The sequence below is a fragment of the Dipodomys merriami genome, unplaced genomic scaffold (genome assembly GCF_024711535.1).
Source record: "Dipodomys merriami isolate MVZ:Mamm:240054 unplaced genomic scaffold, mDipMer1.0.p SCAF_146, whole genome shotgun sequence".
Taxonomy (NCBI): Eukaryota; Metazoa; Chordata; class Mammalia; order Rodentia; family Heteromyidae; genus Dipodomys; species Dipodomys merriami.
This window is the reverse complement of record NW_027202782.1, coordinates 156,267-167,443: the sequence shown is the minus strand read 5'-3', so window position 1 is coordinate 167,443 and position 11,177 is coordinate 156,267. Positions and strand designations below refer to the sequence as shown.

The window sequence follows — 11,177 nt, the reverse complement described above, 5'->3', positions numbered from 1 at the left end:
CCATCTTCCCAAATGGCTTCAAAGAATCTAAACAGAAGGATGTGTTCCAACACTTATTATGATGTAGCTTGAACCTATCACCAAGCTGGATCGACGTAGGCAAGAAGGTAAGAGGGGTCAGAATCCCCTGGGTACATTCATTCATGCAAAATGATTCACACAGATGTACATCACATTCATAATTTTTGAAGGTTTCTTGAATTTTTATTTTATCTATAAATATGGCCATTCAGTTTACTCAGTAAAAGAAAATGTAATGCTTCATGAATGTGTGTGTTATTCTTGTGCAGCGTTCATAACTAATCTCTGTATAGTTCCAATTTTAGCATATGTGCCACCAAAGTGAGCATCACAATCATAATTTTAAAAACAAAATTGTGTAAAAACAAATAAAGTAAGCTAGATGCCAGTGGCTCATGTCTGTAATCCTAACTACCCAGCAGGCTGAGCTCTGAGGATCACGTTTGATGCCAGCCCAGGCAAGAAAGTCCATGAGACTCTACAATTAAACAGAGAAAAAGCTAGAAGTGGTGCAATGGATCAAGTGGTAGAGTGCTAGCCTTGAGCAAAAAGGAATTCAGGGACAGCACTTTGAATCTAGAGTTCAAGCCCCAAGCCACCACCCCCCCAAAAAAAACAAAAAAAAGGTGTATCTTAAACTTAAAATTCAAGAAAATTTAGATATCAGGAAATATATAAAATAACTTTGCATGAGCAGAAGAAAAAGATATACCTCTTGAATTACAAAACAAAAAAAGCTGCAAATTTCAACATGCATTTTTATAAAGAAGCTACTAGAGATCGAGGAACCTCTTCAACTTGATAGACTATATCTAGCACAAGAAAGATGAAGTGGACAAAAAGGAGGAGGAAAAGGAACAAAAAAAGAAAGGGAAGAGAAAAAGGGGTAGCATCTTATTTAGAGTGAAGGACAGTACCATGGTGCCTTCCATTACCCCATGTTGCCCAGAAAAAATACAAGAAAAATTTGGTATAAAATTTATATTTTCAGATTTACTTTAAAAAGCTATGTGCAATATAATAAACTATACATCAAGCATAGTCATATAATCACAATAAAAATTGCTGAATAAATCTATCACTCTCAAAGTTTTCATACTCCTCATTAATCCCTCCTTGTATTTTATCTTAAAGCTAACTTCCAGTCTCAAGTAACCACTAAGGTGCTATCTGTGATGTAGTAAGTTGTACTTTCTAGAATTTTGTAGATATTGAATCATACACAATATTCGCTTGGTTAGGGGTGCTCTGGCCCACTTAAATCAGCATAATGATTTTGAGATTTACTTACAACTTTCCCCCCACCCTTTATCAATAGTCCATTCCTCGTGATCACAGTCTCTATCTGGCATATGGAATGTTTTATATTATTCATTACTTTTTTGATAGACATTCAGGTTGTTTTCTATTTGAGGTTATTACAACAAAAGTTACTATGACTAACTATTGAACACGCAATTATAACTTGGATGTTGTCCACACTTATTTTAAGACTTGGAGGTGGAACCTCATGAGAAGCCCTTAGATCAATGGAGTCATGCCCTGATAGGGTAAGATTCTAACCCCTTCTCTTCCTCTTCTTTCTTCGTGACTTCTAGCCATGGAGTGGGCAGTTTGCCCCATCATGTGATCCAGCCATTACCATCTGGAGCCTGTGAAGTGAGTCTGTCCATCATATGCCAAAAGCTCTAAAACCCCAAGCCAAAATAATTGTTTCCTCCTTATGAGTTTATTTTATCAGAAATGTTGCTACAATTATGGAAAGCTGACTGAAAAACATAATACCAATCAACATCCCAGTGGGAAATTTAGACATCCAGACAGATACATATAGATATGTGTAAAGATATTTAGATTTATAGGCATCAATATAGTTCTATATCTCCTGATCTCTCACCAGATACTTCAGTGATTCCTCACTGTAGTGTCATCCAGAGGACACCCCCCACCCCCACCCCCTGCCAACGGTGAAAACCCAGCATTGTATAGTTGTCCTTTGCTATATTGCAGTTCACTTACTGCTATTCAATGGACTTTCATCTATAGCAGAGTCTTTGGAACATAGCTCCCTCCTGCCATAGATGAGGGATCACTATTTACTTTTTTTAAAAACCCACAATACAGTGAACCAGGACTGCATATATTTATATAATACTTTTCAAATGTAGGCAAACTGATCCTAAAACTCATATGAACCTGAGAAGGGTCTAAAGTAGCCACAGCAACTTCCAGAAACACAGTTGCATTGTGTTTTTTTATGCTGGTTTATAATATAAAATATATTTATCTCTGTGAGTTACCAAGGAATGAATTGCCCTAAGATGGCACAGGAGTCATTTGCTTATAGAGAGAATGAGGCATACCAGCCTTTCCTTACACACTGATGAACCCATATGGAGGAAGCAGCTCAGCCAGGAGATTACCACATGCACTGTGCTCTCAAATGCTGAACTGAGTAAATTCTGCCCAACAGGGATTGATCAGAGAAAGGGGAGTGCTTAGTAATAGCAGGTCCTCCCACACTGGGAACTTGGGTGGGCAATGTCCAACAGACACCAATGAGGAAGGGACAGATACCAATGAGGAAGGGATACATTCCAAAGGTGACCAGTCTTGATACCATTGCACTGAGAAAGAAACCAGTGGAGAATTTATTCCTGGATAGAATCAAGCCATTATGCTTAATTGTTGGTATTGTTGTTATTATTTGTGCCTGTAGTAGGCTTAAACTCTGGGCCTGGAAAATGTTCCTGAGCGTTTTTGCTCAAGGCTGGTATTCTAACACTTGAGCCACAGCTTCATTTTTGTCTTTTTGATGGTTTGGGGAAATAAGTTTCTGAGACTTTTCTGCCCAGCTGGCTTTGAACCACGATCCTCAGATACCAGCCTCTTGAGTAGCTGAATATAGACATGAGCCACCAGCTTCCAGCTCATTTTACTCTTATAGTCAAGAAAGGCAAAAATCTTACTGTAATGTGTTCCAGTCATGTCACACTTTCATGAAGATTGAAACAACCAAGACAAGACATTCCTCTTTCCTTTCTCCCAGACAATGCTGTATCTAGGTCTGCCAATATTGCCTATAATTCTGACTTTGGCACTGAAAGTAGAATAAAAATGAAATGTAATTTTCATAAGCAATGAAATTGGGAAATGGTTATACAAAGTCTGATTAATGTGCGTAAACCTTTTCTTGCTAAGATTAGAGGCAGAAGGGAGATTAAATGGCATTTATAAAATCCTAGAGCACTTGGCCACTCACTCCTTGGGGCCAAGTATCACAGGACTTCCCATCAACATTGTACAGAAAATCAAGCCCTACCTTATCTATATGGCTTGAACAAACGAAGCCTTACCACAACAATCTACAGAAGGTATGTCATCAATAGTGACTTTAGGAGAAATACCCATCTTTTTCCTTGTTGATTCTCATTGGTTAACAAAAAGAAAGTACTGCAAAGTGGGGTGGGGAGAACTAAGAAACTGACCTATGAAAGTCTATAAACAGAACTCCTCAGACCAATGACATTGAACCATGAAACAGTCAAAGCTCACTGCTTCTCTTAGAAGTGGGCAAAGGGTGACTCATCTTTATTCAGCTCTAGTTCCCTCCACATGGAGAGCCCTTTTCACTCTTTCCTTTCCTCTGCCCAACAAATTCCCATAGGCCTATCAAGACCAGATGTGAAAAGAGGTGAGACGCAGATGCAAGCATAAATTCTTCCCTCTGCGACAGTGATTGCTCAGCCATGCATGCTCCTGCCCATGTCAAATGCACTGTTCACTCAGAGCTATCAAGCACACATAGTATTGACATTGCTTAGGTTTCCATAGATGAAGCCAGGATAACAGGTACTGTGTGTGTGTGTGTGTGTGTGTGTGTGTGTGTGTGTGTGTTAGTATGTTTGCTCAGCTGCTATTTATGCCTCAGGAAACAAAGTGGGTCTCCCTGCATTCTTTCGGTGACCTCCAGAGGGCCATTCCAATTGTCCTATGACCATGCCTCTTCAAATACAGAGTAATCCTAATGTCACTCTCTGCCCTAGCTCTTTGTGTCCCTGTCTGTTGTCCTGTCCCTTTGTCCTTGTCTAGTGTTGAGTTTTGAGAGTAAGCCAACCAATGCAAAGACATGAAAAGAACTTCAAGCCTTCCTGTTCCTCTTCCACAATTATGCTTCACTGGTTATGGGGAAAATTCAATAGTTGTCAAATAACTTCTTTCTACATATGTGAAAAAAGTAAATTGTTTTCAAGATTAGAATCAGTAAATTTGTAGTTTTTGTCCTAAAATTGAGATGGCTAGAATGGTAGATAGTTAGATAACATCAACATGTCCTTTCTTTATCTCTCTGATTAGTGCAAATGTTAGTCCTAACCAGGCAACAATAGAAGAATTCAACAACAAAGGTTTGATGATGATGATGATAATGCTGCTCATGTTGCCAATGATGTCATTCATGGAGCAATTACCATGTACTTTTTGAAGCATTTTATAACCCATTTATCTACTCCTCAACCCTAGAAAAGAGCTATCATTATTATTATTACTACTATCCTCATTTTATAGATGAGTGAAGTTTAGGGTACAAAGAAGTTAAGTAGTTTGCTTAACATCTCACAGCTACATGAAGTGCCAGTAATCTTAACTACTTGGGAGGCTGAGATCACACAGATTGAATTTCCAGGCCAGTCCTGGCAGAAAAGTCCATGAGATACCATTTCAATAGAAGGAAGCTGGGCAGGCTGATGCAATGCTGCCATCCCAGCTACAACAGGAAGCCTAAAATAGATGGATTGCAGTCTAAGCCATGTACCTGAATGAGAAGTAAGAGCCTATTTACTTGGAATTGCGGCTCAGCAATAGATTACCCGCGGCCCTGAGTTCAAACCTCAGTACCGCCAGGCACAAGTGGCTCATGCCTGTAATCCTAGCTACTCAGGAGGCTGAGATCTGACTAGTTCAAAGCCAGCCCCAGCAGGAAAGTCCCCGAGACTCTTATCTCCAATAAACCACTCAGAAAACAGGAAGTGGTGCTATGGCTCAAGTGGTAGAGTGCTCACCTTGAGCTGAAAAGCTGAGGGACAGCACCCAGGCCCAGAGTTCAAGTCCCATGACTGACAAATACAAAAACAAAAACAAAACTCAGTACCACTACTACCAGAAAATAAATAAATAAATAAATATCCATGTAAGTAGTAAGGGTAGATTTCTAATACCAGCAGATGGCTCCAGGAAGTCTCTGTTCCTTTGATATGTTTTATCTTCAATTGGTATGTACCCACTCATCAAATATATATATTAAGCTCTTACTATGTTCTAGGTTCTCAGCTATGCTAGTCAATTAGTGCCCCCTAAAGCCTTCAGTCTGGTAAGAAAGACAAAATTGAGCAAATCAATGTTCATCATACAAATGCTTATTTAACAAATGCTAAATGCAAACACGTATTATTGCAAATAAAATGTTTGAGTCATGATTGGAATTAGTGGTAGGAAGAAGAAGCTGAGGACTGAATGAAGAAACTATAATAGAAGAGAAAGATCTCTTCCAAGTGGTCAGCAAGAGGTACCCTTCAAAGGAGACATTTAAGCTGAGGATTAAAGGATGAGAAGGAGGGAAGGAAACCCTATCAAAAGAATAGCACGTACACGAGTCTGAGACCATATGGATATTTGGAAAACCAATAGGCTAGGATAGAGGAGTCAAGTAAGAAGAAGATGAGAAGGGAGAGAAGAGCAGGAGGCCAATCTTCATGAATCAAAGTAAATCTTGGTTATTCATCATTTGCCCCTGGAATTCGTTCCCCACAGTTGCCAGCCTGCTTTGAGCTGTGGGGCAGCTGACCTGGATGCTAAACATCAACAAACCCCTTGCTTCTGCTGCCAGATGTGCACAGCACATTGAAAGTATGTGCAAACAGATCAGAGGAGAGTAGTGAGGCAGGGGTGGGGGGAGAGGCAAAAGATCTGCGCCCAAGCACCCTCCTTGGGGATATGGCTGTATCCTTGGGATAGGCCATAGAGAGCATTCAGTGACACCATTCTTCCACTCCTTCACTGTCTTCAACAGTTTTGTCTCACTATTGAGGCCTCTCAAGGGATCTAATTGCCACTGATCTTCCATCCCTCCTAGGCTTCTGCTGCCTAAGGAGATATAGAAAACAATGTCTCTTACCCTTGAGCTCACCTCCAGCCAAGCTATGGCTTGAAATAACTATATTAATGTGCTATGTCTATCTGAAAGTGTGATGATGCATATTTTCAGGCAAGATTTCTTTCTATTATTCTGCAACTTGAGCCAATGGACCCCTAACAATAACATGTGGAGGAGATGGTCCATCATTACCTGTTCTATACTCAGCATGCTGACTCCAAGACTCAAGGAGCTGTTTTCACATCCTGTCACTCAGCCAAGAAGATATGAACTGCATTCTTTGGCTCTTCCCTCCCACTTTTCCCTGGACAAGTTTAAATAGCTTTCATAGACTGCAGACTTGGGAAAAGAAGCATTCAAAAGTCACAGTAATCTAGGGAAGTTCCCTAAGTTCCTATGGGTAGTATTGTTGCTGTTTTTCTGATGGGTCATGAATCAACTGAAAAATTGAACATACTCATCAATTACCCCAAAAAGGAAAGTCAGTTGAGAGTTAAGAGTGGAAATTACAAACAATTTAGCTGAATCTTGTGGAATCTAGAAAGTCAATATCTTCTATTATGTTATCTGTTTGTTCCCAAAGTAAGACAATGTTCTCCCTAATAGTAACTGAAGCAGTTGATATTCCAAAAACAAAAGTAAGCCCAAGGACAACGCCATGGCCCATGACAATGCCACACCATGCCCTGGCCACCTGAGGTCACATACACATTCATTGGTAGAGGACATTGCTGAAACCATGTGATCACCAAGAACTTCACAGGAGGAGCAGAGTTGCTCTGAGTTGAGAGTGTGTATAGATTTGTACTGATTAGACAAACTTACTGAGTTGTTTCTCAAATCAAATCTGAAAATGAATCATGGGGGAAATCCAAGTCAGAGTAGGAAACCAGTGAACAGCAGCTTGGACTTATTTTACAATAAAACCAAACCACCCAAGTACTCATCTTATGAGCTCTTAGAATGCTGTAAATGTGTTAGTAGTGAGCCTTGTACCTGGTAAGCACACAGCAAATATTCACCATGATTGTTGCCATTGCTGTTCTGGTTGCTTCTGATAAAGTGACAAGTAATACCCATGGATAGATATATGACTATCCAACTGCTAATGATAGTGTGAAATATTTTGTCAGTTACTGTTTCTGTAGCTCACACATCTTCTGTCCTCTGTTGCATTTTCTAGTTTGTTCTGCAGAACAGTTCTATGCAGACAGATTAGGGGTAGCTATTCTTAATCTAGAGGTGAGAAAAGGAAAATGGACAAGTTTGAGTATATTCAAGTCTGAGTCTTTCCCTACTTGCTTAGATCTTCTGTTAAATTTTATTTGATAGAAAGCCAGAGCATGATGACCTAGGTACCAGACTACAGTGAAGTAGGGCCACTCCAAACCCTCCATCTTACCCTGAAGAGAGCTCAGTGGAAGAGTTTTAAATGCCTTTCTTCTGGTTTCTGCCTCACTTCTTACAGGCTGAACAGGAACAATGGAGCAGACCATCCTGCTCAAATCCTGCCTCTGACCTTTCCTGATTGTGTGTTTGCTCAAGTTACTGAATGACTCATTGTCTCAATTTCCTCATCTCTGAAGTGAAGAGAACATTAGCAGTGAAAGCTGAATATCACAGGTCATTGTGAGGAGGGATGAGGTGTTAGGCATGACGATGCTCAGAAGTACACCTGGTTTTTGGAACCAGGTCACCCCTGGTAGTGCCCTTCCTGACCTGGCATCAGTGCCTTCCAAAGATTTCTACCCTAGACCACCTCCCCAGCCCCAAGGCACCACACTCCTCTGACCCCATAGCTGATGATGCTTTTGCTGATCCGTGCAGCAGCTTTCTCTCTCTATATATATATGTATGTATATATGTGTATATATATATATATATACATATATATATATATATATATATATATATATATATCAGGGTTCCTGTTGTACTTTGTCCCTAACCCACCACGCCCATCCCCATTTCTTCTCCATAAGACTGGAAAATCTGGGAAAATCAAAACAATGAACATGCAACATATTAGGAATGTTTGAGCTGCCTACTTCCCCTTTTTGCCTGCTTTCTTGCAATCTGGAGTTTTTTTTCTGTATGTTGAGAATATCTTTCTTTTAAAAAAATATTTTTGGAGATTTCTGAGGCAGGCCACTCCCCTGGTCCCAAGACCTCATGATTTTCCCATCACTCTAGCTTGGTAGGGTTTCTCTCCTCTGAAAGAGATGGTTCCTTCCTGTTTGGATTGTCAACTCTCTCTCTCTTACCTGAGTTTGTCTCTCTAGTTATGTTCTTGGTACCCACAGCTCTGTTAGGCTATAGAATGCTCAAACAATTTTTAATTTGGAGTAGGATCAGCTCAGAGACGAAGGTCTTGCATGTGTAGGCTCAGGTTCTACATTTACTTAAAATTCCAGTAATGATAGAAGGAATGAAATTGATCAAGATACATTGTACATATAAATTGACGCCTTGAATTGAAAACCTTTTATATAACTATAGAATAGTTGTTACAAATAGTTACAAAATAAAGTAAAAAATGAATTTTAATAATGTTTTCATTGTGCATTGCTTTGCTTTCCTTACTAATTTATTTTAATCTTACATTAAAATATCATCAGTCTACATTGCTGAGTTTTGGAGTACACTCTCTAATTTTTGTACCTCAAATAGGTGTTACACCTGCCTGACCTTGGCCTCCTGTGTACTCCTGCCTTTGTAAACAGTGGCAGGTGGCTGACACCTCTGCCTTTCAATTTATCCATCTGTAAAATGGGTATCACACACCTTCCAGTCATCACCCTCAAAGCTAAATTTAAAAAAAATCTCTAAAGAGCTTAGCTCCTCATTCAAAGCATTCACTGTTCTCCATAAATATGAAGTTACTATATGTAGAATGCAAGTAGGACTGTCCATCTTCAGGTTTATAGATCTATTCTCTGAACTTCTGTTTTGCAGTTCTCTCTCTCTCTCTTTTCCAGGCTATCTCCCTGAAGGGAATCTTATTCCAAGCATCACTTAGCCACTGACTAAGCAACATGCCAACAGAACTCAAAACCCTAACAGGTGAAATTTTTAGATGTTTAAACATCGACCAAATGCTATCATACAAACAATTGAAATGACACAGCCTATGAACATAAATCAAAGAAGATGTGCTATAGCTTTCAACATTTAAAAAATCTCTGTCTTGAAAAAAAACAAATCAAACATCAACATTAAAGTTACTTTGATGAAAATCCACTGAGAAATTAAAAAGTAGTCATAATAGCAGCCACGGGGTGGTTCTAAGTAACTATGAAAAAGGCTGGGCAGTTTGTAGCCGGAAGTGAAGGGTGGAACTGAGAGCATCAGTCATGTGGAGGATAATAAAGGTCACATCTACCATTAGCTGTTAATGCAACCATCCTCAGAAACTGGAGAGAGGCCATCATGGAGAGACCTTTCAACTGACAGACAGCAGAGGTATTTTTTTTTTTACCAAGTCTGCATTAGAATGGTCTCAAGTAATAGTTGACAGCCATCACTTCCCACTCTTTCGCCCACCTGAAGGCTAGTTTACTCCATATGTTTCTGATTCATTTGCACCCAACTCATCAAAGATTATACTGAGATAGCTTTCAAAGAGTCAGGAAAGTTCCAATTCTTTTTTTTTAATTTTCTTGTTCTGCTTCTTCTCTTTTGTGCATTTGGACTCTTTGTTGGCCAGTCATAAATCATCTGCACCTCAAAGGTGACACTTGAATTCCCTGCTCCCAGCCCAGTGTGTTTCTTTGGGTTTGCTATTTGGCAAACACACGTTCTTTCCTCCCCATAAAATAGAAATCTAAACATGTCTCTTGCAGAAAACCTCTACCTTTCGACTCTCCTCCTTCGACCTCCTGCCCAGCTACAGCCATCATATAAAATAAAACAGATGTGCTCAGAAATGTGCCATGCTTGCTGGCCCTACCCTACCTGGCTACCTCCAGCACCCAATGCCATACTCCCTCAACGTAGATCAACAAACCCTCATGCCCAAGGTTTTGTTTTCTCATTGGTCCTGCTGAAACTCTACTTGGCTGTACAATGCTCTGCTTTGTGTATTGTTGGGTCAAATGATACTGCCAAAAGGTTTTTTAAAAACCCAACCCCCAAGCTCTCAGTGTAAATGGAATAGGTGGGTCAAGGATAGAAGGAACTCATTAAAACGGAAAGCCTAATGCCTATAATTTGTGGCAGTCAGAGCTCATTTACTTAACAAATGTCTTATTTATAACTAGTTGTGTGCAATGAGATCTACAAGACACTGTTGAAAACAAACTTTATAACTTCCTGGAGGAGGGAGAGGGTGGGGGGAAGAGTAGGGGATGTGGGGAAGGAAGGGATGGTAGGGGAAAAACAAAGGAGGAGGCACCAATGCTCAATAGGAAATGTACTTATTACCTTACTCATTTAACTGTAACCCCTCTGTACAGTATTTTTACAATAAAATGTATTAAAAAAACTAGTGTGTGTGTGTGTGTGTGTGTGTGTGTGTGTGTGTGTGTGTGTGTGTGTGTGTGTGTGTGTGTGTGTGTGTGTAGTTTTGGGTTGTTTTTCTTTTTTTTAATCCTGTTCTCAAAAACCCATTAACATATCATATACATGTCCATCTTGGAGTAAGTTATCAATTTCATGGTCTGACCATTAAACTGAGAAAAACATGCCATTTGTAAACCCAATACAATTCATAAGTTCCCAGTTATAATACAATCCTTGATACCCACGCAAAGCCCCAGGGATAGTTCAACACAACCACTTTTTGGTGATCTGGTGACGAAAGATATATTATTGAAATCCAGGAAACCTTGGGAAAAAATGTAGCACAAAACTATAAATTGAAATGAAATGCAGATCACTTGACTGCCAGCAGAAGTTTCTTCCTTTATTTCTTTTCTCCCCAAACCCCAAACAATTCAGCATACATGTCTGAAGGCTTAGGGTGTACAATTAAAAGATTTATATGTTGCCTGAAAGCAAAACAATT

The 11,177-nt window shown here is 39.6% G+C and overlaps 1 non-coding gene across 1 annotated transcript; it reads right to left on the bottom strand.

The window, feature by feature from the left end:
* Positions 1-245: 245 nt before the first annotated feature.
* On the bottom strand, positions 246-350 carry LOC138826653 (U6 spliceosomal RNA). Its single transcript, XR_011371789.1, has one exon. It is a non-coding gene; the product is annotated as a U6 spliceosomal RNA (small nuclear RNA).
* Positions 351-11,177: the final 10,827 nt, after the last annotated feature.